The following is a 27,419-nucleotide window of genomic DNA, read 5'->3' on the forward strand; positions in this document are numbered from 1 at the left end:
CTATATATTTCAAAGACCTGCATAAGCTCCTGGCTGCATGTTCACCATGGCAGACGGCGACAGTTGTGCTCACTCCCGACTCTCTGCAGAGTAAGAGATTTGCAGTTTCTGTGCCAAACCAGTCAAACCCCACATCTCACATCATTCACTAGAAAATTAAAATGGTGAGCTGTACATGATGCTGTTGTTTCTGTTCCCTGCCAGCACTTTGACACATCTGGCAGGAAAGTTCACTGTATGAAGTGTTTTCTGCCGTAGTGAGATCTTTTCATGACATTGCTCGAAAAATCCAGGTTTGCCAATTCCTTTGTTGTATAATAAGCTATGCAGCTTGTTCCACACATTTATTGCCTTACTTCTTCCTATGGTTTTAAAATGTTCTTTTATGTACGGTTTGGTAAGCAAGTCCCTGCTAAAGTCAGAGCGTAAAGCTTGTTCAAGGTGCTTGCATTCCTTGAAAGTAGCCAGGCAGGCATTTTCTACACCAATGCAAATTATTCATCAAATTTATTCCATCTGGTGTTTGTATGTGTGCATGCATTCTTTGTAAGTGTTTTAGCAAATACTAAAATCCAGGTACGTTAAGGGGATCAGCAAAATTCATGCCAGTATTAAATGAACATTTGAGGAGAGAGAATTTTAAGTATGCTGTGTAAAGCCTGTAATGCTTAAGGCTATATTCTTATGCTAAATGGTTAAACTCTGCCCTAAGACCAATTTCTCCAGAACAGTAGGAAAGCAGAAAAGAAGTGAGAGTATACTTGTAGTGAAGAACATACAACCACATGAGAGGATTATTTGGGAAATTGTAATAGGCGGTTGAAGTCTTGGAGGCATTCAAGATACTTCATTGCTTCCAATAGCAAATTGTTTATGGGAAGAAATAAAGCTAAACCTATTCGTTTTTTTCCAAGTAGCTCTAGTAACATGTAAGATTTGTGTTAGACTCCAAATAGAAAATGATCACCAATTATATTCCAAAGAATAACAATAAAAGCTTGGTAAAAGGAAAGCGATACTGAAGCTTCTTCAGTGAGCTCAGTAGCTTTAATTGCTATGCTTTTTTGGAGGATTTTTTTTAAAACTCTGAGCCCATTTTCTCTTCTGTAGAAGTATTGCAATTCATCTACAGTGGGTTTTTTGCTTGTTCTTGTCTTTCTCATACTCCCATTTTAACTGTGTGCCTCTGGCTATTAACCCTGTGGATTTCTTTTAGATACGAGAAAGATTGTTTCCAGTAATCCATAAGCCTCAAAAACTACCACAGTGGGGTAACACCCCCCACACCCTCTGCTTTTCACGTCAAAGAGAAAAGCATCTTTGTGCTCTTGTATTGCTGAGCAGTCGCAGCAACTTCACTTCTGACTCAACAGCCTTGGACAGAAGCAGGTAGCCTTTTCCTCCTTGTTGTTTTTGTCCATCTTTTAAACCAGGAGGCAGGAATTTCTCTGAAGAAAGCGATAACATTTTTCACAAGCTTATGCACTGTGGACAGTCTGTGGTCTCCTAAGGGCCCCAGGCTATCCTCATCATCTGATAGAGGATGGCAGTACTGGGATGTAGAGGCATAAAACCCTTGTGGGGCAGGCAAATTAAGAAAGCTTTTAATTCCCACTGGACTTAGAGGCCAAGAGAGGTCAACTAAACAGCACATTATCTGCTTACAGTTTTACTCAACGGAGTGGGCTGTATTTTATCTGCAGTATGATGGGAAGAAATATATCGTTAAGCTGGTTTTCTACTTGCTGCTTTGATTCACGGTGGCAGGTCAAAAATGTTGTGGCTCACTTGGTAGTTTGAATGATCTTTCATCAAATTTTAGTCTTGCAGGTTGGACTCCACATCCTTTTAAGTACAAGCTTTTCATCAGAAGGCTGGAAATGTTTACTTGTGCCAGTTAGACTCCAGGCAGTCCTGTTAAGCTCTAAATGAGAGACTTGCAGAGCCTTTGGATCTGCTGACATGCATTTCAAGCTTTTAAATCCACAGGGCAGAACCTGGGGGAGGAAGAGTCCTCCTATTCCAAAAGTGCAGGCACACTTGCTTAGCATCAGAGGACCTTTTCCAGCCCCAAAGAGCAGGCAGGTTTGCCAGTGGAGCAGTCGGATCCTCACAGGGTCCCTCTGGCTGCAGCAAAGTAAAACCCTGCTTCATGCTCCCGTGAGAATCTGAAAGTTTTTTCTAAATAAGAAACTTCCTCTGTCTGATTTCATTGATCTGCATGTACTTGCCATGGTGGAAAGGGCTTTGTTTTTGCAGGCTTTTAAAACCAGTTGCTGAATTTGGGTTCTTCCTTTAAAAGTGTCTGTCCCTGATTACTACCCAGAGTTTCAAAAATAGATACTCTGCTGTGGGATTTGGGGAGGAAAGTAAAGCCTGTATCTTACCCATAACTGTGTAATGGTGTCTGATAATTCGTATTTTAAAAAAAACCCCTGTTTTAAAAAGGAGCCTTCTGATTTTGTGAGGAGGAATCCTAACAGGTCAGAGGGAAGGAGGTGGAGGAGGGCAGAGATCAGGGAAGACTGTAGCATAAGCTTTCCCTTCTGTTACCTGCAGGCACATTTAAACCAGCTGTTGCTGTATTAAAGAGGGTTTCTTTTTTTACATCTAAGATATATGTGTAAAATTATGATACATTTATTCTGTCAATTTAACCAAGTGTTTAGAAACAGCACCCTCTACTTTAAGTACTTCTCAAAGGTAGAAATGACTGCAGCTTTTCTCTTGCCATCTCAGCTGGGTGACAACCCACGTGGTATGGAGACCTGGTTCAGCACAGCCATTCCTCCTCACAGAGGTGAGGACTTCCCAAGGTTTGATGTCCTGCCCCACCAGAAGCTTTGGCTATGGTGTACTCTCTCTAGGTTTTTGCTGTCGCCATACCCTCATGGGGATGTCAATCATGAAGCCACTTCTCTTGCCCACCTCCATCTGGCAGAATAAAGCTGAGGGACCGGGTCCCCATGGTTGGTGTTAGTGAAGCACCAGTGAAACCAGTGGGACTGATGGTGCTAAATCCAGACCCCAGAGCAATATTTTAAGTGGGAGCAGCCAACATGATCAATTGAGAAAGTGGGCAATGCTGGACCTCAGTTCTTCCCTTGCTCCCCTCCCCTCATATTTATAGGTTTCTAATTTCCGCTGGATAATGAATATCGCTCTTCATTATAATTATGTTAAAAGGTACCAGCATGATGATTCAGAAACCCTTGAAGATATAGTCATATTTTCAGCAACAGATGGATTTAACACTGCAGATGGAGTGTTAAGAGTGCAGGTAATAACAAACTCAGCAATGTACTGTACTGAAATATAATTGGAAAGTATTAATCATATATTGGTTACTTCAGCTTCACTAAGTAGATGTTTAATTTTCATCAATCTTTTTACCAGATTCCCGGAAAGATTTCTGTGTAGACAGAGTGTGGCTTCTAGGTGAAACGATTGCCGAAGTTATTAATGACTAAGGCCTTGATCTTGCAGGCATGTGCCCATGGCTTACCCAGGCATGCAGAATAAAAATCATTTGTGTTAATAAGGCTGTCAGATGGGGCCCCATTCATATGGTCTAAGTTTCAGCTGGTGACTAGTCAGTAGTAAAACCGAGACCCCTCTCAACTTGGGGGCTGCTGGAAACCCGCCAGCAGGAATGACTGGCTGCAGGATTTGGGGTAGAACGCAGGCAATTTGAAAAGCCCTGTTTATAGAGGTGAACCAGGAGTCTAAGCATTTGCAAGACTGGGAGTTAGCATGTAGACAAAACTGGAAAAGGCTGGGGGTTTTGCCATCCCCTATTATTTTCTTTAACTACAGACCTTTTGAAATTATGTGCATACAGAGAAATGTCTGCTGCTATTTCCATAAACCTTGTCATCGTACTGTTTTTCAAATGCGCCTTTTCCTAGAGGTTGTATTTGAAGCCTGGGTAATTCAGGGCAGTTTTTGCTCTGTGCAGGCCATGCAGGACCAGGGCAATCAGTGATGCCTGGTTGCATACCATGACTCTGATTCTTTAATTAATGCTATTTATAACTGAGATTTCACTTGTAGGATCAGAAAGTGGCCCATGCTCTGGTGTGGCACCTGGGGACGCAGGGAACGGGGAATGCTGTAGGGCACAATTCCAGTTCACGCAGGGAAAATCTTCATCTATTTTATGGCAGGGATATACAACGTGATTTTTGGTGAAAACAGAAACATTTTTCTTTTGAATGTTTCTGTGGATGGTTTGTGTTCACATTCTTCTCGGTGGGTTCAGGCATCACTGATCTGTAGCTTCACCAGCTGCATCTCCGTTGATTTCCTTATGAACTCTCCTTTCCCTGGTAGGAGTCCGTAGCCGTGGTGTGCCAAGATGACTATGGACTGATCAGGCTTGTAAACAACAACATAAGCATTCAATACCTAAATTTTAAGTCCCATGAAATACTTTGGCTGAATGCTTTTGTCTTTTGCTGAACTATTTCATTCTCTAGCTATCTGCGGACCCCGAAAATGTAATGAAAAACCGGAATTCTCTCTGGAAAGCTGACTCTCACTTGATGGTACAATATCTTTGTCTTGGCTGATAGGAAAAAAATAAATGGGTAATAAAATTCAGCGTGACTGCAAATAAAATTGAGCATGACTAGAAACCACAGGTGAACATGCTTAATAATGCAAAATTAGTGCGCTGTCTACTTTCTGACAGGCATTTGTACACCAGAGGGATAAAAACAGGCACTGATCGATTGACCATGATAATCAAATAAAGGTCTGTGAGTATAAATGACTCTAAATATGGTGTCTTTTTAAGGGTACCAGTCAAGATGACTTGTTTGTAACACAGGTCCCACATTGCTGTTGCGGGGAGAGGCAGCTTGCTGCTAGAATGTGAAGACAAATAGTATTTTTGCTTAATTTTGACTTACACTTGGAAATAATCTCTCCCTTATCTTCCCTTCCTATTCTGTCCAGATTACGTGGGCGAGCAGCGAGACCCTGAGTTGCAGCAGGGATTGCAGGCAGGGATGAGTATCTGGGGGGAGGATTGACCAGAAACATCTCTTGAGCACCTCTGTGCAATGGCTGCTGAAGGTGTTGGCACAGAGCTGACGTACGCGACTGTCTAGGCTCTGACATGTGGGATGACACAAAAGACAAGAGTCGTGGTGCATCAATTTTCCCAGTTGATTGCAGTCTGAAGGTGCTTCTCCTATGTGCATACTGGTAGGATAAACTTTTCATCTTTCTGGCAGTGTTTGACCTGTCTTTCTCTCATTTCTTTTTTTTTTTCCTCCTTATTTATGAGAATTAATTGAATCAAAAGTGATTAAAATTGTCAGGCATCTTAGTTTTGATTTAAATAGTGTGTTTTAAAACTTGTTCTGCATTTGTAGCATGGAGTTAAGTTGCTTGGGAGAGGTTCAGTCTCGCTGGTCACCAGCAGGACAGGACATTTGGTACTTGTTTGTGGGGAACAGGCAGGTAATGCATTGCATATACACATAATAATGTAACCTAATACACATTAAGAAGCTGTCTAGGTCTGTAGAGAAAATAGTAGGAGGCAGTAGATCCCCTTTAATAAATCATCTCATACTTCTCTCTAAAAGGCTTAAACTCCAACTCAACCAAAAGGGATTGAGCAAGAGGTTGTAACTTAAATCACTAGGACCTGTGAAAGCTGCAGAACCTCTGTTGTCTCCCCAGTGATATTCGGACTTTCACCTGTCTCTGTTTGCCCTGTATCATTTTAGGATATGCTGCTTGATGTTTCCAATTACTCTGATGATTTTTTTCATTTGTGATTTGTGACAAAGTGCTTTGGGATGAAAATTGTAATTGAAGCAAAATCACAAACCACTAGCTTTATGAAGGCATTTTATTTGCTAGCTCAAGCTGTGTGAAATTTGCTAGATGTATCACAAAATAAAAGTAAATATCTTGTATTTTAAAACCTGATAAATTATTGACAAAGGAAAAATGACCCAAGTTAATCAATCTGATGGTTTTGTCACCATTTGTCCCTCAAGGATTTAGAAGTAGTGGATCATGCGTTAAAGTTGGTGTGCTCTCATCATTGGAGAGAGAAAGCAAACATTCCTGTGTCTCAGCTCCTCGTCAGTGTCTGAACTTGAATGAATCAGCTATTGAGCTGAAGGAAATGAAATATAAATTGACATGAAGAAAATGTTCTCCCTGCAGCTGCAGAAGCAGCTATAGTTGTCAAAAGCTGATTTTTATCCCTTCAAAGACCAGTATTTTGGGTCACATCATCCTATTAAATAGCTGGACTTTCTAGAAAAGTTTGGCCTAAAGGTACTGCTTTAACATTATATTTTTAGATTTATTAAAGTAAGTTTAATGAAAGATTGTCTTAATTTCAGTTGGGACTTTTGGCAGACATTTAGAAAGGAAAATCTGAATTCAAGCTACTCTCTTTAAATGTTGCCCCTCTTTCTTCCTTTTTCATTATCACAAACATAGCATTTAGTAGTCTTACAGAGTAATTTAAAAATATAATGAGTATATTTTATTTTAAGACTTGTAACTCAGTAGTTTGTGTTGCAGAAATGCTCCTGTCTGTGGGTCAGATAGTTGTATTTACTCACCTTGTCTTTGTTGGGTTTGCATGCACAACCCTGCAAAGACATAACGCTGTCACTTACTGCACAGGCATCCTAAACAAATACTAAATAGTCTGTTTTGGGGAGTGATTTCAGACCATTTAGATTTGCAGGACTGCACCCTAGACCCCTCTGGCTGCTGCACTGAATTACCTGGAATAAATTCCTGCAACTCCTGTTGCCCTAGCATCCTTGTTATCTTAAGTGGAGCCATTATTTAAATGTATTTTTCTGGGCAATTTCTTCGCCATTAAACTTTCCTGACTTTACTTTGAAACTGTGCTTAAATACACAAGGGAACATGAGACAGTTTCTCCCTGCTCCTCTTCTCATGTATGCTTGGAGAAATCAAAGAGCATTAAAAGACAATCATCTTGTAAAATGCATTCATTATACAGGGGAGAAAAAAGAAACAGCCTGTTTGTTGGTATTTTGGAGGTGTCTTGTCCAGACCTGTTATCATTCAGTTCTCTACCACAACAACTACTCCACTGTAGTAGAGATATCAAACTTATTATCAAACTTAGATTATTGTTCAAGCCATTGGCATGGAGAAGAGCTCTACTTCAACATGCTAATCTTTCTTTCAAGTTCAAAACCTGCTTCTTCCCTTCTCTGCCTGTTTCTAGGGTTTTTTTCCCCACCTGCAATGGCAGCATCTTCTGAGATAGGAAAGAGCTTTCCTTGCTGCTCTGCTCTTTCTCCCAGCAGCACAGTTACTCACCCCATAGGCAGGGTAGACTTTCTAATCACTGCCAGTGCTGTCTGCATACTGCTCCTGGTGGGTATGTCTTTTGTAAGTAGGTACCTCCTAGTTGTTCTTAAATAATATATATCTGCCTTGAGACCAGCTGCATCGAGCATTTGTGGAAGTTGGGTCTTTGCCTCTTGGATCCTCTAAAACATATTCGAATCATGATATCCCTTTGGTTTTCTTAGAGCTCTTTTTTTTTTTTTTTTTTTTTTTCTTAAAGATGTAGTTGATTCTGGGCACGATAAAAAGTCACTCTGATACAGCACTGAGACCTGCTCAAGTTACAGGATTGAATGCTACATGCAAACATGTTTCCTTACATAACTGATATTTCTTATTTTAATACAGTACATTTTTAAAGCTGAACTTTGAAGCTGATCCCTCTATAATGCTTGGTGGCACTCCCTAACTAAACAGAAGCCTTTTATTATTTTTAAGGGATTTGTACACTGTCAGATGAACAGATGCTAACATACACCTGTAGTCTGTCTCCACTGGGAACCATATTTACCACTACTGTTTAGAACTGTTCAGAAAATTTTTTTAAACAATTTCACGATGAAAGAATAGGCTTTTATGTAAAAGAGCTTTAGTGAAAAGCATCTGCTTTGTATGTCTAGTTTTATTTTTTTTTTTTGCTAGAACTAAAAATTGATGTATATCTTTTGACTTGAGAATTTCTGTTCAAAATACCAACTTTCTGTGGAAAAAGGAGATGGAGAAGATTTATCTGAGGACTTGTCAAAATTCTGTCCAGACATGGTGATGACAACTTCTGTGTTTTAGCTACTTATCATAATTTGTTGATGTTTTAGATACTCTTGTTTGATATTTGTATTCATGTGGCTGAAGTAAATGGCTTATTTGGGGTTTATTCCTGATTTTGCCATTGACTTTAATTTTCCAAGACATTGACCAATTTTTTGCAGTTTTAGGAGCTGGTGAATGAGGGTAAAGGGGTGGGTTGAGCAAAGCAACTTGGAGACCCTTTAGCCTTAACTCCGAGGTGCTTAGTGCTATTATCTCCAATCAGTCATGAATTTCCAGCATGAATTAAGCATTAGCTGTTGCAGAGCACTGGGCAGGCATCATCTGGACATGCAAGATCCAGAAAGACAAAGTCAAACCAAAACAAGCATAGAGAAAAATGAACAGCAAGATCACAAGAATGGACAGTCTATCATTAGAGAGGATTAAGAGTTTAGCTTATTGAACTCAGCAAAACAAAGCCTGAAAGGGAGATAGAGTTACCTCCAAGTATCCCGAGGGAATAAACAGAGGGGGCAAATAAAACCTAAACTATTTAGGCTAATAGGCAATATTGGCACAAAACCAAACAGATTTTAACCACCGTGAGAAAATTCAGGCTAGCAATTAAAGGATGGTTTCTGTCCAGTGGAGGAAAAAGATTCTGAGTAGGTCTCAAATGGAGGCAAGAACCTTCTAAATTGGAGCATAGTCTGTCTGTGAAAAGGGCTTTATGTCCTGACTACTGATGACTGGAGGGGACAGAAGGTGACAGTTGGATCTCTGGGTGCTCCCTTCAAAACTTTAGCTGTGATTATCCCTCCCACTACCAATGAACTCCCCACAACCCCCAGGTTTTTAGCTCTGTTTCCAGCTCTTGAATTGGTTTGCATGTTCCTTCTGAGCGTGATTTCGGGACTGGAGCCCTCTGCTCCTCCCTAGGGCATCGTCCTCGTGCAGACACCTTTGCTCTGTCTCCGACGAAGGAACAAGTGCAGTGTTGCTGTCTTGATAAAGCTCTTCATCCACCTCTACCACCCCATAGTGCTCTCCCACTTTATAACCTGAATGCTGCATCCCCGCCCATTGATAACCAGTGGCCCAAGACTCACGTGGGTACCTTGTGTAACATGATTTCCCTTTCGTATTTAACCTAAATTAACACCTGCATATATTTTTTTAAGTCTGTATTTAAGCCTGCGTTGTTTTGGGCCAGACTGCAGTGGCAGAACTTATTCTGGGTTGAAGGAAAACCATGCTGTTTCCCCAGTTGTAAAACCCATCATTTAGCAGGCGGAGACTGTCACACTGTCACAAACCGGGTTGCATGGGAGCCAGCAGCAACACTCTGCTTCTCTAGAGATGAGTCATGCTATTTCAAACTATTTGGCTAATCAGTAAACTGAGATCTGCTGCTGCTCTACAGACAATATATAATATTTGCTTTGCCTTTGCGGACTACTTTACATTTTGGATCCTTTGCCGTTAGGATTCGAAGCGTATAGACTGCATCTAATCCAATTTATCCTGTTCATCTTGGCAATGCTTGCAATGCTGACAGCTTAAAGAAAACACTTAATTTGACTAAGTGTTTTCAGTTTACTTCTCAAAATATTTGAAATCATTAAAGCCAGAGTAGCCCTGCACTGCAATACACACAGTTATGACTACTTTAGCAAGTTAATTACAATTTGTGTGATCCCGCAGTCTTTGCTTATGCTGCAGGCTGAAGTAGTTTACCTGGTTAAGACTGGGCTCAATGTTTGAGAATAATTCTCCTGGTTTGACGCTTTTTAATCTGACTTTTAAAGGAGCTCTTAGAGCAAAAATGAGGAATACTGGGGACCTGGTGTGACATGTTGTCTCTCCTTCCTCGCTGCGCTGGGCAGGGCACAAGGGGGGGCTGAGTGCTGAGCTCCCCATGCAGATGCTCTCCTGCTGTAAGGCTGTTCGAGTCCATGTATTCGTAGCTATTTGTATTCATTGCTACCCACCAGAGGTGAGGCACAGCGGAGGGATGTAGAGCAGCCCTGGAAGTGCCCTGATGAGCGCAGGTGATTATGAACGGTGGTTCAGTGGCACTGGAGCGTGCCAGTGCTGATGGGGTCACGGGCTGCATCCCCATCCTCTGCACAACACGCTCGTAGCTGAGGACTTGTCGCAAACCCCTCTGTGGTGGCATCTCACCCTTTCCCTGCTGCAACCCAACAGGAAGAAATGTAATCTAGGCTTACTGTAATTGCCAAACATCGAGACACCAAGATCCCAGACACTGAGCAGGATGGACGAGAAGAGAGAAAGCATAAATGAGAATAGAAATGGACCAAATGGATTTATCAGTGCAAGCAGTAATGTCTTATACCAGCGTGAGGCAAGCATAGTTGCAAATGCCATCACAGATAACACTGAGGCAGCATAAGCATCAGTACATGCTAATAAGTAGAAAATATATCCTGAGCTCCTCTGTGGTCTTACACCTTGGCTAGCTCATGCCCCACTGTGTCTCTTCTGCCAGTGCAGGTCACAACAGCTTGTTTAGCTGCTGTGCCTGAACTTTTGGGAGATGTCAATAAACTCCCAATGTTCTGGGTGTCTTACGATCCGTTTTGTCATTTGGATTCATGTTTACTGTAGTTAATGATTCAGAAATTATGAAAGAGTTCTCTAATCCCAATTTCTTACAAAAATGGCATTACAAAAATCCTGTTATGAATGGCTGATTTTGAAATGCTGGATGGGACCAGATGATTCAATATTGTGGTTTGGTAGCACTGGAGCATCTGTCTGTGACGGTGAGGCAGCCTGAAATTGCCAGTCATTGAAGGGCAGGTGATACAATCATGCTACAACAACACAGAGATAGCTTGATTTGGCATATCAATGTGATATAATATTCCTGTGTGATTTTTTTTTTTCCCCCCTTTTAAATGATTTGCTCAAGACCTCCCTTTCAGAGATGTGTGCTGGCAAGTTGCAATACCACAGAGAAGGGAAGGTCCGGAGCTACAGTAGGAGAAGGAACTTGGAAAATGCAACTGGTGCGGAAGAGCGAACAAGGTCACTGGTGACAAGGCTCTGCTCCATCTGTGCAGGCACACTCGTGAGCAGAAGCATTCCAGCAACGTGGCATTTTGTCACATTATTCCTTTCCTTTTAAATTTCAATAGCTAGTTATTTGCCTGCCTTTGGTTAGGAGACAAAGCCCCTCTTTGTGCAGCCACACAACACAGCTATCTCATGTAACGGAGAAATGAAATGCAAATTTCTCCGATAAGGCAGGAATGGTGCTTGTCTGGGGAAGAAGGAAGCATTGTCTGGCCAGAGGAGCAGAAGAAGGTGGTGTTGCCCAGTGCTGCTGACAGTCAGTCCCAAAAGGTGGAAGAAACCACAATTTGTGGAGTCTTCTGATAACATTGACATTAAAACCTCCCATGTCCCCATTTCATCTTTCACAAAATAGGGACAAAAATTACTCTGCTGGTCTGTGCAATTCAGCAAAGCATTTTAACCTGCACTTTTTTTTGAAGTACAGAAGAAGATCCCCAACTGCCTGCACAGAACAATATCCATGCTAAAACATTTTGTAACATTGGGTCTGAGTAATTTGTAAAGGACCTGGAGAAGTTTAAGTGAGGATCATTAAAATTACTGAGTAAGAAACTCTTTTAACCATCCTTTTTTTATTTTCTTTAATCCATTTTTCAAGGAAGTGGGAATTTTTACATTAAATGTTAATATTTTTCTTTCTCTTTTTTATTGAGGTGTGGTACAGAGTAAATGACTAGTTAAAAAATAGTAAAGTAAAAGAAAGCTAATGCTGGAGCAAAGGCAAATCTCTGCGATCTCACTCAAATTCATTTGTTCAGTATCAGCACCCTGATAAGAGCAATACTAACATGCATTGTGCATATGAAGAGCTATTCCGAGTTTAAATTGGTGACACAGTCAGGGGACAGTTTAACCTCTGGCATTAGATAGAACTGGGCAGCGATATGAGCCAGTGCAGTAGTGCTAATTAATGCACCCTGAGGGGACGCAACGAGGCATTGGCCCTGTACACCTGAGACATACTTCTGTCAGCGCTGAGGTGCCAATTAGTGTTCTCTCATAAAAATAACCCATATTAAAAAAATTTAAAAAGCAAAATTCCAAGTAATACAGATAAAACAAGATTTAGACATAAAATAATAAAGTGGACTTAGTAATGCATCTCTCTAACTCATTAATACAGAGCAGGATGAGCTCTGCTGTAGCTGCCGTTATTGAAATGCAGAAGCTTTGTTCCCAGGCTGGGCAGCAGCATCTTTGCTAACCTCGCTCACCCTGCCTGGGCTGAGAGCTGACAGCACTCGCACCCATCATCTCGGGGCAATCTCCGGTGGAGAGCAAGGATGAACATCTCAGGGCCACCACCTCTGTGGCTAGGATGGGGGTATCTGGGAAAGGATCTCTGCCTCCACTGGTGGTGGACACAAAATAAACCCATTTGGGGCTTAATAAGAAACCAGATAAGGATTTGTTTCCTGTTCTGCTTCTGGTTTAATATTAGTAGTGCGTTGTCCTTTGCAGGCTTTCAGTCTCAATGAATTCAGTAATAAAAACCACCACTCTGCGGTCCTCAAGCAGAAAACCACTGCATAGAAAAATTGAGCTGTTATGGGAGTATGGCAACCTCTTGCCTTCATCAGATGACCCATTCTTCATAACCAAGGCAAGCAAGCGTTTTGTCCAGACTAGTTAGAATCATGTTAATCTGTTTTGTCTCAGTAGATGCTTTTGGGGTGAATGGGGTATCCTAAGCATGTATCTCTTTGAAGTATCTCAATGTTTCTGATGAAGAAGACCCCAGAGACCCTAACTTCACATCAAAGACAAGACCTCAGTATGGCTTGCTGGAAAAAGCTCTTCCTTCAGCTGACTACAAGAAGAGTAATGCTGGGATTGATATAAGTGAGTATATACCATATAATATGCTACTATTCCTCTAAAAAATGTTTCAACAGCATTTAATATGGTAATAGTGCATGGTTGTATGGGGGACTACCTTATAACTGCCTGGACGGTAGGAGAGAGGAACCATTTGGCAAATCATGCCAGACCAAATGGCATTCACTTGGTTAATCACCAGCTATTAAAATAGCATCAAATCATAGCAACCTATTTGTTTATCATTCAGTGCACAATTTTCTGCACAGTATATTCATAACTGCTGTACCCAAGCTAATTTTAAATGAGCCAACAAAGCCATTTTCCAGCACTCTTCTGGGAAATGGATCTGTGGACTGATTGATCTCTGTGCTTCTGGGGCTAAGCCCCCACAAAATCAGAGCTGATGACATTGGTGTTTAACTTTGAAATAAGCTGATTTTGAATTTAGACTAATTTTTAAAGCTTTGTGTGGTTTTAATCTCTTGCATTTCTCCAAGATTCATTCAACTTCCAGTGCCTCCAAGAAGGTTATATCCACTACGTTCTTTCCAAGCATGTGAACGTTCAGGCGTCATTGCAGATGGCTTCACGATTTCTATTAGAGACAACCTTCAACAGTTCCCTGGTAGTTCCTCTCTTTGTCACCATGAATTCAACAAATTATGAAATCCCTTTTCTTCAGCTCAGGAATATTTCTGTAACTTTGATTTTGGTCTTCAATGTGCTGACCTTCTGTGTCTGAGAGCTGATATCTCACTGCTGGGGTAGGAGCCCTTTACAGTTATGGGGAGCAGAACAGTAGAGCTGTGGTCTGTGCAATGATGAAATTATTTTACTTGGGAGGGAAAAAATGGATGAAGGTGTGGTAGTAACGAGTACACAGTGAAGTTCTTCCGTTGTTTGTATTCCAGTAGAGCTTAGGAGACTTAGTGATGAACCTCTGGTCTCAGCAAAAGCTGAGGAATGAGTGGTACCTACCCAAAATACCTTTTTCATATAAGCAAACAACTGGAGAGTTCAGAATTTCTCCTCTGGCACTGTTGGTGTCTTCCTAATCTACCTTCCTCACCTTTAACATAGCTGCAGAGAAATGAGGACAAATTCTGGCTCTGAAGGCAGATCTAGTCTTGCACAGATTCCCACTGTGTGTGACACTCTCGTGTCAGCGAAATAGGTATGTGCTTATTTTTAAGGATGCAATGGGATATGATGAAACCTCAAAGCCATCTTAAGGCTAGCTGAATCGTTGGCTTGGCATTTCATTCTGCACGTCAGCTGATTGGTCATTTTATCACCAGTTATGAAGTGAAATTAGATAATCTCGAAGCCATATGGTATACAGTATTTATAGTTTAGTATGTTTTCCATATATGTGCGCTAAAGCCTGCTTCGGGGATTTGTTACGGTCCTTGTGTTTACAGGATTTGGTTCTTGGGTGAAAGAAGAAATTGACAGTTGCTAATGTTTGATTTAAACATATACATCAGAGGCCACATGGGTGATCCCTTATTAAAGTCAATTTACACTTTCTGTCCTTCGCCAGGGAGGCTGTCAGGGCTCCCCAGAACCAGACCCCGTGTCCACGCAGCTCTGTAACCTCTGGTAGCGATTGGGAGGGGGTGACCCCAGAGGATGGGGATGCTTAACCTCCATCCCAGCTCCCCTCCCAAATGGCCACGAGCACACAGTGTCTCCTCCAGGTCTCTGACACATGTAGGCTTAACCCTGAAGCATCTCTCCAAGGATTATTGTCAGTATTAGGCTTAACTTCAGGTTTCTTGCTTTCTGTCAAAATGCTCCATTATCCTTGAAATCTTGATAAATAAGGAGCTACAGGATTTATTATGTGGGACATTAGTCACTCAATATGTGTCATTATTTTCTCAAAACAAGCCTAAATGAGCACCACAGAAGGGTCTTGGAGATCTGCATTTGGAGCTGACTCAAATGTGACAAAACAGGAGTGTATTCTCAACCCCAAATATTAGTTGCCTGGTACAGGCACCTGCGCTGGCGACCTTAGCCAGTTGTATGGTGGAAATACACTTCATGCAATTTCTTGACTGCTGCTGATCAAAAAAGATCCCCACGCATATCTTCAGCTCCAAAAAAAGTAGTAGCAAAGCTGTGCTAAGCTTTAGAGCCCAAGTGTTGGTCTGCTTGAGACCCACATCCCACGTCCCACTCCTCATCTCTGTCTCTGCTGCCATGCCTTGGTCACTCGAAGTTGTAATGGCAGACACAACAGAAACTGGCTGAAGCTGGACCAACAATGTTTAAAAAGCGGTAAATAACAATAATGAACAACAAACCCTGAGAGAGGAGAAGCAATGTTCAATTGCCCTGTAAGGACCCACTGAGCACTTGAACAAAGAGGAGTTAATAAATGTTACAGTCAGGTTTTTTTGGATAGGATTCTTGCAGAATATGATTTCATAATCCGCTGTCTCTAGTGAACAACAAGACCTCTGTAAACACTCAATATTCAAATAGAAAATTGTTTCTTGTAGGCTTCCATGGCACAAAATAAAAGCTCTGTAAATCTGGGCCTCCATATGTGGTTCTCAGCTGGTGTAAGTCCCTGAATGAATTACATGTGAACAGAGAAATTAATGCTACACACATGGTGGCCAAACTTGAAAGCAAAAATTGCAACTGAGAATATACTGCAGTGGATTGTGAAATATTTGAAGATAAATGGAAGCTTGAGTCCTTGTTGATATAACACATCATTGATGCATTTCAAGGGATACACAACTATCACAGTGAGATAGTACAATACTGAGATCACATTTGGGAGAGTGCGAGGACTCACTCTCTAAAATCAAAGACTGAATTTAAGCAGAATGCAAGCTGAAAAGGCAAATATGCAGTATTGACTCTCTAGCATAATTTTGAACAAAAACTGGGTAAAATACTTCCCCCTTTTCTAAAATCTGGCAACTTATTGTTGCAGTAAATGTATATCCTATCTAGGTTTTGAAATGTTTGTGCTCTAAAGCCACTTTTGTTAATCAGTCAATGTTGAATTACCCAAGAGTTTTGGTACTTTTGAAACAGTTGCGATCTTTTTGTTGTTGTTTTTTTCCCCCTTCTCCTCAACAGAGGAGGAGGGAAGAATGTGCATGTTACAGTGAATTCTAAATGAGGACTGTGCCTCCCCTGTTTGCAAAAAGCCAAGCAAAGCAGTAAAAATAATAAATAAAACAAATGAAACCCTCTTTAATCCATTCATGAGCTCGAGTGTTTCAAGTAGGCCATAATATTAAGACAAAGAGTTCTGAAAGAGATGGATCAGAGGAAAGGGCTATTGCTTAAACAATGTCAGCCTATTTAATTGAATTACGTATTTGTCAGCACTGTATTTTCCCATGTCCAGGATTCTTACTGTTGATTCAAGGCTTAAGGCCTAAATAGAAAGGGCAACAACTGCCGTGTATTTTGATCCTGAACAAGCTGTGTCCTTTGAAACGCCAGTGCTCAGCGTTTGGAAGAATGCTGGAGTGCTTTGCTGCAGCAGAGAGCACCAGCAAAAGAGGTATGAAAATATGTTACCCCCATGGATTTGACCTTGCCGCAGCATACTGAGGGAACTTGACTGAGAGTTTTAAAGCTTGATGTTATTTCTGTAACAGTTTATTTGTTTTTATCACAAGGACAACTGGGGTAGTGGACCAAGAAAGGGCCAGGAGCCAGGACCTCTCAACTCTTTTCTTTGAATTGATTTGGCAGGGTTTTTTTAATGTATAAAATCTATAGATTAGGCATGGGCAATAGCAAATGTTCATTGCCTTACGATCAAAATTTAAACTATCTTCCTCGTTGATTCGTTGCACAAAATAAGTGCTTGTGTTTCCCTTCCCTCAATGGATATCTTATGCCTCATACGCCACAGCAGGGCTGGAGGAAGCCACTGGGACTTGGACAACAACAGCTCAGGCTGGAGCAGGAGATAAGTAAAACTTGCAAGCTTTAGGCTAGAGTATCTGCTCTGTTTCTATAGAGAGCTTCCCGCTCTGGCATGCCCCTCTGTCCCAACCACCTTGCTACTACTGCTATATACATAAAAACAAAGAGAAAATTGGCTGTTTTTTTCTCTTCTTTACCCATACTGGTTTTGTTTATAGATTATTTTCAGGACAAGAAGTGGTCCGTGACAATGAAGAGCCATGCTTTTTTTATGACAGCTATCTTCAGTTTACCTGTTTTCTTGATGAGGGGATGCTGATGTAGCCAAGCAGTTTTCTAAACAAATGAATGAAACTTAAGTTCTGGAAGGCATAGAAGAGCATCCTTTTCATTGTTGTTGGGTGACAGCTGTGATATATCTTGAACAGATAAAATTTTAGTATTATGGTGCTTCAGCTGCAACTGCACTGAGCTCTTGGCTCTGCCCATCTGTCAGAAGTTACTTCCTCGGTAGTAGAAACAGCAGAAGACAACATGTCTGTGCTTCTACTTGCAGCCTGATTTTAGCTGAAATTGCTAATCAGCGCCAGTTTGAGTTAGAGGGGGCAACTGCTAAATGGGGGTTAGCTGGGATGTAGATGCATGTTCTAACAGGTTTCTACACCACATGTAGATGTGGTGCTTAGGGACACGGGTCTGGTTCAGTGGTGGACTTGGCAGTGCTAGGTTAACAGTTGGACTTGATAATCTTAAAGGTCTTTTCCAACCTAAACGATTCTATGATTCTGTGATCAGTCCTTTGTCCAACTCTCAGTCATCTTTGTAAAAACTTTGGGAGCATATTCCCACTGGAGTGTCAAACATAAACCATACCATAGCTAGAGCAAACATGTTGGCAGGGCACTCTGACTTTGACAGAGATGACACTAGAAGGAGGATGCTTGAAATTGGTCCCTCCATGCAACTGTCCATATAAGAAAACTCTGCTGAGTCACTTTTTAAAATTCAACCAAATACTTTGTAAATCTTACTGGGTGATATTTGCCCAACTTACTGTGTCCAGATCCTCAATCACTTTTCATTTACAGCAAGTGTATATAGCCTAGGTACCTCCTTTTCCATTGCGTTGTACTTCAAATGCCCACGAAATTCCATTTTTTTAGAGGCTGAAACAGCTCTTCCCTGATTAGTACGAGTGGCACAGATTAATGGCTGCTTCTGCTTACACTGATGCTGGTGGCACAAAATAAGTTGACTTCGGTGCTGTGGCATCATGCTCTCAATATCCTGAATGCTGAGTGTAGAATCTGGCTATTTTAGACTAAATTGCACTTCAATTGTGCTTGAAGGATCATGAAAAATATGAGCATGGGCACCATGTTCCTTGAAACACACCATACATGAATTGGGCCAAATAAGGCATGTTTTTATCTGCCAAAATTGGTAAGTATGGGCTGCAATAGAAGCAGCGTGCGTTGGATTTAATTTTTTTAAGATTTCATTTTGGGATTGGATGTTTTACTTGAAGAAATGCCTTAGTGAAATACAGGTTACCAGGCTCAACAGAGTAATGATTGGGAGAAATTCTGTACTTCATGTCCATGCAGGGGTCTGACTATCTTAACTGATAGATCTTAAAAATCTGCGGTGCTTTGAAGTACACTTGTCCCTGCTAACAAGCCCACCCACCTCTTTGCCACTCGTTTCAGCTTTTTCCAATGAATTTTTGTGTCACTAGAAGTGTCTTCGTTTTGCCTAAAGTTCAAGGTGAGATGATATTTCTTTCAGCTGGCTCTAGTTCTCCCAAGCTGTGTCGAGGCATGGCTTTCCCTCCTGCTGAACACGCAATTTTAGCAGCATTAATTGTAGGCAATTTTTTAAGAAGAAGTGCTAAAATAGGTTCCATAAATAGGAACATTATCACCCAAGGAAACGACTTACCCAGGTGGAAAGGTCTGACTCTATTGCATCTATCAACCCGGCTCCACAAAACCGTGCAGCAAAACTCCTCTGGAGTTTCAACCTGCCCATGTATGGAGCAGTTTAATTTTGTAATTCCAGTTCCATGGGGAGTGGGACCACAAAACCAGCTCATGGGGCTGCTTCGGTCTATCTAAAAAGCCTGTGTGACCCTGTTACCTCTGCACTAGAGTCTTCATTTGTCCTCCCAACAGACGGTAGAAAGAGAAGTGCCACCACCTCCATTTACAGAGAAAGAAGTGGTGTGCAAAGAGGTTAAAGACTAGTGTGAGCTGGCTCAGGGATGGTACATTGAAATTGAAATTTCAAAGCGCTGGGCTAATTACTACGGGCTGCGCGGCAGCAGCAAAAATCTGACTGAAAATCTTTTGCCACTATTCAAAGACAAAAATGTTTATGTGGAATCTGAAGATTTCGTTTGCCATCTTGTCTAATCATTTTATGAAGCTTTTAGTTTAAATACGATTTCAAATAACACCCAAAATACTTTATTTTAAACGCTCTTTTTTTTAACTACTACTACTTCACACACTACTCTTTCCAAGTTTGGTGGGATTTGTATTTGTTTTGATTGTAGCACTTTTTTTTTTTTTTCTTTTTTGTGCATCATGCAGTTTCTGCTCATGTCTGAGCTCTGGTTCTGATGTGTGTGAAGAGCACGGCTGCTCTGAACGCACCACATGTTAAAGGGATGAATATTAACTTTTGTTTTTTCAAAGTGACTCTTTAATTGAAAAATTAAATATTTAATGAGCTGTTTCTATCCAGAAGAGATGGGGGGGGGGAAATCCTGCGGTTCATTCCCAAGGAAAACTCATGCTGGTGTCTGGTACACTGTCAGCGGTGAGCTGGCAGCAATTAGTGCTTACACATCCTGCACACAGGACACCTTTGGGGGGTGCTGGTCTGTACTCCCAGCCCTCCGTACCTTACCTACACTCCTTAACATATAGCCTGTGTCCAGTATTTCAGCTGGAAAACATCTCTGGCTCTGGTTCTTTATACGAGTCCTTACTCCATCGATGTATTTGGGTAAAATTTGGTTCTACTCACATAAAACCTTGTAATCAAAACAAATGGCATTTCTAAATGAGCAAGGCCCTCTTGGTAACGAAGGGCAGCAGCGCTGTTGAGATCACTGGTTCGTGTTTCTCTCCCTGTTCAGGAGACTGAACTAATTTATTTGTGAAATCAAAGCAACCCACCAGATTAGCCATATAACTAGCTAGCTGCGTTGTTTAGATTCACTTGTTTGCTATCTCATGACATCCAAGTGAACAAGCTATATGTCAATGAAAGCGTTGGCGCTCTATCGTATATTATAGACTAGTTTGAAGTGCAAAAAAAAAAGATCGTGCAATGGGGCCATAAGCAGTAATTATTTTTTTTTCCAGTGAGCATATGCTGCAAGTGGGAAAGGACCGTCTAATGTAAACGGAGGTTTCATTAGCGATGACATGTGGCAGTCCCCGGGTAAAGGAAGAGAAAGCAAATCTGGGAGCACCTGTAGACTTTGCAGGCTTGTACCCGTGAGGAAAAGGCACGTGCAGGGATGTACCGAGGGCAACGATAGGATCTGCTCTTCCCCCTTAGCCTCCCCTCGGGCCTCCCTGTAAACGCGGCATGTTTGCCAGGCTCAGGCAGTTTGGATGCAGAATGAGTCCCTCTCTGTGCATCTGGCCTCCAGAAAGCAGTTTTTGCAAACCATAGGCAAGCACTCGCTTCCACGGGAAGTTTTAATATTTCTCTCGGAAAGGCAGAGGGTCTGCTGGGAAATATTTTTGGCCAAATGTCTCCCATGTACCAATCATTCTGGTTTTAAAAGTTCTTGTTTAACTTCTCCAGCAATCTTGATGATTGGCCTGGCCGTGTTTCCTCTCCCCTGACTTTTTCCTTGCAGCAGGTAGGGGAAGGTGCCCAGCATGTTATGGGACTGACCACGCTGAATGCTGAAGACCTTGCCGTCCCCGCGGGCGCGCTGAGCGTCTCCATCGTTACCCTCTCGCCAGCTCGTGAGCTGATATTAAATGGACTCTGCGGTGGAGGTGCCGGTGGCATGAGCTGCTGAGCTCAGCAACGCTTCATCAGGACGCGTAGATTCACAGCTTTTTCCCCGGCTGAACTCAAGCGAGGTCTGAGTAATGGCACTTTGGCTTTCCTCCGCTGCCTTTTATTGTTCAGTTGCTTTTTCGCTGCATCAGGGCTCCGGGGATGATAGACGGCGGAGCCGGAGGGAAGCGGGCTGGCCGGGACGGGGTACTAGCACCCCCATAACGAAGTTTGGGTTCATTACAACCCGGCTGGCTTGTGCACGGGTGGTTTCAGCCGTGCCGAGGGGGAGCTGGAAGGCAGGGGCAGGCGGAGGGATGCGCGGGATGCGGATGGCCTCTGCTGGGAGCCGCCGCTCACTGCAACCGGCCCCCGGTCCAGGGACCGGCTCTGCCAAAAGAACCGGGATTTACCTCCGGGAGGGAAAGGTTGAGGCCAGGGCAGTGCCAGAGCTGAGCAAAGCTGCTGCTGCTTTTTTTTTTTTCTTCTTTATTTCCTTTAGGCAGTCCCCGCAGGAGCTGCTACTCCGGAGAGTAGCACGTTTTGGTTGCCCGTCGCACCCCATCCCGGTCGAAGGCAGGCAGTCACCCAAAGGCATCTGCCAGCACAACTGCCTCCAAACTCTGCTGAGGAACCAGATGCAGCAGGAGAAAGGGGGAAAAAAAGAAAAAAAAAAATCCCTTCTGCTGCTTGGCATCTGCGCGGCACACGTGCCAAGCGGTGCAGGAGCAAGGGGGAGAGGAAGCGGCGGTGGGCTGGGGGCTATTTGGCACCCCTGCAGCCCGCAAACGGTTTGGGTTCGAGCTGAGAAACAAGCGACGTGCGCTAATGTAAAGTGTGTGTTTTTCGCAATTTGAAAAGCCCGTGTTGAAATGGAAAAAAAAAAAAAAAAAAAAAGCCAATGGGTCGATTCTGCTGAGTTCAGCAGAGTCAGAATCCTTCTAATATAAAGGGGGGGGCCTCTCTGTATACAGGCTACATGGGGTGCAGTTGCAAGGAGGAGCCCCCACCCCTTATCTATTTCAGAAGGCGCTGAAGGTGTCCTGGGCCCGTTCAGCACCGGCAGTCGGCTCGTACAGCTAAAAACCCGCTTGATTGTTTAATGTTCAAGCCTGTACAAGCTGCTTGAAGCAAGATGTAAAGCAGGTGTTAGAAGCCTCTGGAAAGTTTGCTGTCAATTACTGTGATTTCCTCTTCCCAACAAAGACTTAAAAGCTGAATGGATCTTTTCAGTTATGTAAATGCACTTTTCCATAAATACTTATTTTGCAGCAGAAGCCAAAAAAAATGCCTGTGGGGGCTGGTGTGTCTAGTTAGGGACTGATCTAATCCTGCTCACGTCCGTGAGGTCACGGAGGTATTGCGGCTGGCGGCAGCCTGGGTCAGCTCTGAGCGTGGGTGTCCGAGGCTGCCACCCTGCTGCGGCTGTGGGTGCTCCCGGGGGGGGTTTGCAGGGCATTTCTGCACCCCCCGTGCACACTCTGCTCTCTGGTGGGCAGCGGGGCTGGGACAGGATGCGGTTTTCAATTTTGTAAAATCTGAATTGAATAGGAATTGTCTCACTGCTACTGAGTCATCAGGAGAAAACCTTCCCCCTGCCCTCAAATTTGAGAGGAATATATTTGCACCATGAAGACTAATCCACTGGTCCTTGTTTCTGAAGAGCCAGAGGTTCATTCAGCTTCTGGACTGTGAGCGAAAACTCCACTGCAGGCATGACTGGATGTGAGGTTTTTTTTTCCCTGCAAAGGCTGTGTGCTGGGGTATAGCAACGCAATGGGTGAGACTGGGAGGACCATGCTTAAGCTTCTCTCCCAAACCGGTGGATGTCTGGTGGCTTCAGCAGATAACAATGCCGGCCATTGGCAACGTACTTTTGGGGAGGGAACTCAAAGGGAAATTGTGGGGTGTGCTGTCTTTACATGCATCTTAAAAATATTTGGAGAACAAGAAAGTGGTAAAGATTTTGCTTCTGTATCTTGTTAGTTGCCCAGGGTGACTTCTAGTGGATTAAGCTAATTATTTCTAGGAATGGTTTTGCTTTAACGCAGTCTTTGCAATTCAAAAAACATTCAAATACTTTTTTTTTTTTTCCCCAGTGCATTCAAGTACCTAAAGTTTAGCAAACTCTGGAAGTATTTACCTGCATACGCCCAAGCTGATGGCTACCCCAGTGCCAGTTAAGCCAATTTAATGAACAACTTGATCGCGTGTTTCCCCATTACCTTGCCCCTAAATGGGGTGAAGCGCTGCATAGGGGTAGGAAGCTACACCAGGTCTCCAGGAGCATTGTTTCAAATTTTCCTGCAGTCACCGACTTTCTAGGTTACTTGTTAAACTTGGCTTGTGCCCGCCTGTGTCTTCCTACCGCATCAAGGGTTTGGCAAGCCGGGGCCACAGACTGACCAAGTGTGAAGCACTTGAATGCCGTGATGACAAGGGCTATGTTTGTGCCCAGGGAGCACAACATTTAGGGTGAGCTCTAGCCTTGCAAAGCAGATGTGTTGAAGAACACCTCATGTATGACTTTTTTTTAAGCACCCCCCCAATTTACTGAAGAAATTAGCCAGTATCTCACTAGCGATCGAGGCCTCCCATGGGGACTGCTCCAAAGCATGCCGAGCTTGGCTCACTCTCTGCTCCGTAAGTTAGCCAGGGAATGACTTCCAGAGCCCCGCTGTGGTGCTTCTGCTCTTGCATTTGCAGGAATCACAGCAAGAATAAAGGATCCACCGAGGGCTGCTAAACACGGACTTAACCCCTTGGGAGGGGTCCGAGCTACAAATCACTGCAAGGTGGGAGACTACAGAAGACAAATATCAAACCCCTCTCCCTCAGAAAGCGTGGCTGTGAGAGAGAGCAGCATTTGGGGGACACCATCAGAGGGGCAGCACCCAGTTTGGGTGCTGGCATTGGGCTGTGAGTTGTATGGGTTTGCATGTGGCCTTGGCAGGCAGGTCCCACTGCAGGACTGGGCATCAGAAACGCAACAGCAACAAGGAATTCTTTCAGTGGAAGCAGGATGGGCTTTCTGGGACACTGAATCTGTAGTATTTAAAGAGCACAACTGATGTCTTCAATTCCAGGGAGTTGGGGTGCTTTTTTTTTTTTTTTTTTTAAATACAATTGGTATGTTCTAAGTTTTTAGAGAATCCGGGGTTTTCATTTTAATTTCCCTCTCTTTCCTGTAGGACTGATGCTGCTATACATGCATAATGACACAGAAAGCCTAGAGGATAGTTTTACCGTGCAGCTGACAGATGGCAAGCGCACAGTCCAAGGGACACTTTACATCTACATCATGCCAGTCAACGATGAAATCCATCATCTTTCCAGGTTAGCTATCTAAGTGACATTCAGTGCATAAAGACTTAAAAAGAAAAAGAAAGAAAAGAAATGGAAGCAACCCATCTCCCCAGCAGCATTTCCAAGCCCACCCACAGTACAGAGGAGATCTTGCTTTCATTGCATGTGTTTTCCCTGAAAGGTGGTTCGTACCAAGGCAGTGCATGCTGCTGCCTGGTGCAGGACCGTGACAAGCCACACAATACTATCCAGCAAAAACCATTCATGCAGAAATAGCTGGTTTGTGGTCTCCAGGCGGAGGCTTGTTTGTATTTAAGTTAGTGGCAAAATTCTGGTTTTCTTCAATTAGGGCAGAGTTGCTCCTTTTCCTTTTTCACACTCTACAACTCTCTCCCGCTTCCTTTATTCCCTTCTGTATGTTTTCTCCATTCCCTTTAATCTATTTTTAACAGTGAATCTTGTTGGGAAGAACATGGTGTGGATTTTTTTAATATTTAAGGTCCAAAGCTAGTTGAAGGCAGTGGTAATGCTCACGTTCCTTTCAAGAGAGCTCGAGTGCCACCTCCGGGAATAAGGCTTCAAATAAAGAGGGGGAAGCTACACGAAGAGTAATATTAATTAATTGTCTCTGTTCATGAGTGGTAAAGTCCTTTTGACATCCTTTTGTCATAAAATAGTCTGTCATAAAGTTTTTGAATGGCATGGCAAGTCTAAACACTGTCATGAGCATGCAGGTATGAGCTTTTGTTCATGGGAAGAAACCTGGTCTGGTGGCATGTTGTGAAACTGGGATGTGGGAGATGTGGTTTCACTCAACTCATGACTGTAACACATGTTTTGGCCTAATTAGGGTTTCTACTCTTAAGAATTCACAAGTTGAAAAAAAAATAAATCCTGTGGGGTTGCTGAATCCCTCCAGAAATGCCAGATCCAGTCTAAAAAAAGAAGATTACGATACTGATTTTTCTCTTTGCCTTATGTGCAGACCCTTTAAAAGATCTCCATGTGCCATAGGGGAAAAAGGATCACGAAGGCAAATACTTGAGTGCCCTCTCTGCATGGTGATGGTAACGGCATTTTCTTGACTCACAAAAATAGTTTGTAGCGCTAAAAATAATTTCTTTTCTCATGCCACAAGAGCTTTTGGGACTTGAAAATAAAATTTTTGTCTCAAAGAGAGAAAAGAATCAAGCACAAACTTGTATCCAGGTATGGCTTTTCCCACTAGCAGGGTTTGAATCCCCATTTTCAGGGCACAAAGAACCTGTTTGATCACGAAATACCTGGTGAACAATAAGCAAAGATAAGCACAAGTTTTCTTTTTGAGGCATAAATTAGTGCACGTATGAAATCCCACGTTGCTCTGCCTGGGTGCCTGGGGCCCCTTTGCTGCGGTCCTAATTGCAGGGGAAAGCAGAAAAATCCAATGCGGTTGCCCCTCTCCGGAGTAGACCAGCAGCCTGTGGTGCGTGCAGGGGGCCACCGATGCTCCAAACGGCCTTGGCTCCATTCCCAGAGCATCATGTGCATATTTTGAAAGATTCCATAGAAGGAGTAAACAACGAGAAGTTACAAAATGGACATGTGCCCCTGCTTCCTACCAGCGTTTCTTTAGGGGCTAGCGGGAGCAGAGCCATCGAGCCCCTTTGCTCAGGAGGAACGCTGCCAGCCTCCCCCTTCCCTCTCCAGCCACGTCCTCTCCTTGCCGGGCTCGGGTCTGCTACCATGTCTTCTCCTCCATCCTACTCTTCTCTGCCTGTTCCCTTGGTCTGGTTTTCTCCTGCTTCACATCTTTTCCTACTTTCCCCCCATTTCTTGCAATTTCCCTCTCGTTGTCTATCTGAGGACAGTTCCTTGCTGTTATTTCTGTTTTCATGCACGTGAAATGGCTTTGCTGGATCCGTATGTTCGTTCTTTCCTAGTGTGAGCAACCCCACAGAGACGCCCCTTATTTAATCTTTTAATTTCCATGTTATTTTCTAGTCTGTCGGAGGCAAGCTTCATATCTCAAATCTTGTTTATGCGTTCCCAGTCCATGGAGCAAATTGAGCCCTTTCGTAAGGGAAGGAAATGTGCCAGTATTACCACTTCCCACCAAGCCGTGAAGCGGGGAGTGTGCCCTTCTGCACAGAGCCATGAATCCAACTCGTGGTTTCATCAAAACCCATGAGGCTGAAGGACAACATAAGAAAATAATCACGTGTGCATACGTGGCAAAACTTTCTGTCCCAGTTCTGCGGGAGCAGGTTTGTTGACATGTTTTTTAAAAGTCCTATCTGCTTGATGCTGAGAGGAGCCTGTTCATGCTTAATAAATTGGAGGAATTCCTCAAAAATATTCATTCATATGAAAGCGCGAGCCCTGTACTGCTGCCACGAGAAGTGACACCTGTGGTGTCATGCCGAGTAAAGTGATGGTCACATGAATTAGAAAAGCTTAGGTACGAATCCCTCGCTACCACAGTTTTCCTCAGGATGTGAAAACATAACAGGGAAAATACTAAGCAGCATTCAGTCTTCCCAGCCAGATCTGCCTCTTTTGGACATGATCATGGGCTGTGTACCAAGTGGTGTAAGAGAGACCAAAATAACATCTTTAAACAATCTGCGCTCCCTCTTCCACCACTTTAAAATTAGAAGTAACTAGGAAATAAGGAGCCTCAGGTGAAGCTGCTGCCTCTTGCCCTGTGCTGGGTGCTCTACCAACACATCAATGCCATTCCTGCTGCAGGTCATGCAGAAAAGCCAATGGCCTTTCTTGCAGCACATGCATGCATTTTAATTATCCTTACCAAGCTTCGTTTTCACTATTCTTAGCTAATTTTTGCCCAGCCCCTCTCCTTGTTGCTTTTCCAACACCAGCCTGGAGAAGTCTCTCGGTTCTCAGGCACTTCACTTCCATCCTGAGGAGCAAGGTGACGCTGGAGGTGTTGAGACATAACTTACGCTTTAAGTTTGGACAAGAGAGTGTGTGAAGTGAGTAACCTCTGTGCAATGTGAAGGCATGCTAAGCTTGAGGAAGTCTGGCTCGAATCTTTAAATCCCTCTCACTAAATAGGTAGCAACTGCCACTGGTTTGTTTTTTTCACCAGTGTCTCCCTTCCTGTTTCTTTTGTTTTTTTCTTCTTCTTTTTT

General features: G+C 43.0%; 2 long non-coding RNA genes across 2 annotated transcripts; both read left to right on the top strand.

The window, feature by feature from the left end:
* The first annotated feature begins 1,121 nt into the window (after window positions 1-1,121).
* On the top strand, window positions 1,122-5,252 carry LOC138686279 (uncharacterized). Its single transcript, XR_011325614.1, has 3 exons — window positions 1,122-1,389; window positions 3,187-3,280; window positions 4,960-5,252. It is a non-coding gene; the product is annotated as an uncharacterized lncRNA (long non-coding RNA).
* Window positions 5,253-20,626: 15,374 nt separating this feature from the next.
* LOC138686342 (uncharacterized) lies at window positions 20,627-26,811 on the top strand. The gene is made up of 3 exons (XR_011325677.1): window positions 20,627-21,062; window positions 21,482-24,315; window positions 26,318-26,811. It is a non-coding gene; the product is annotated as an uncharacterized lncRNA (long non-coding RNA).
* The last annotated feature ends 608 nt before the right edge of the window (window positions 26,812-27,419 follow it).

This window comes from Haliaeetus albicilla, chromosome 8 (assembly GCF_947461875.1).
Source record: "Haliaeetus albicilla chromosome 8, bHalAlb1.1, whole genome shotgun sequence".
In the NCBI taxonomy this organism is placed as follows: domain Eukaryota; kingdom Metazoa; phylum Chordata; class Aves; order Accipitriformes; family Accipitridae; genus Haliaeetus; species Haliaeetus albicilla.